Below are 318 nucleotides of genomic sequence, written 5' to 3' on the forward strand. Positions count from 1 at the left end.
GACATCAGAGCCCAGGTAGATCCAGTCTCCCCGTGTCACTCAAGGAGCATGCACAGTGAGGAGACGTCCTGTCAGACTCGATCCTCAGAGGGAAAGGCTCTGTCTGCAAAGAGATCAGGCCCCTGACAGGGGCACATATGCATGACAAGCATTTGTACCTGGGACTTCATGTGCTCATTGACCACGGTTTCCATGTTATCGACATCTCTCAGGTCGGACCAACTCTTCAGCTATGAATACTCTGCCTCATGAATATGCAAATGAGCTGAGATCCATCAGGTTAAGTAGGGACCTGTCTGTGTCCTCACAGCACCCACC

This window comes from Pteropus vampyrus, unplaced genomic scaffold (assembly GCF_000151845.1).
Source record: "Pteropus vampyrus isolate Shadow unplaced genomic scaffold, Pvam_2.0 Scaffold937, whole genome shotgun sequence".
NCBI classification, from domain to species: Eukaryota; Metazoa; Chordata; class Mammalia; order Chiroptera; family Pteropodidae; genus Pteropus; species Pteropus vampyrus.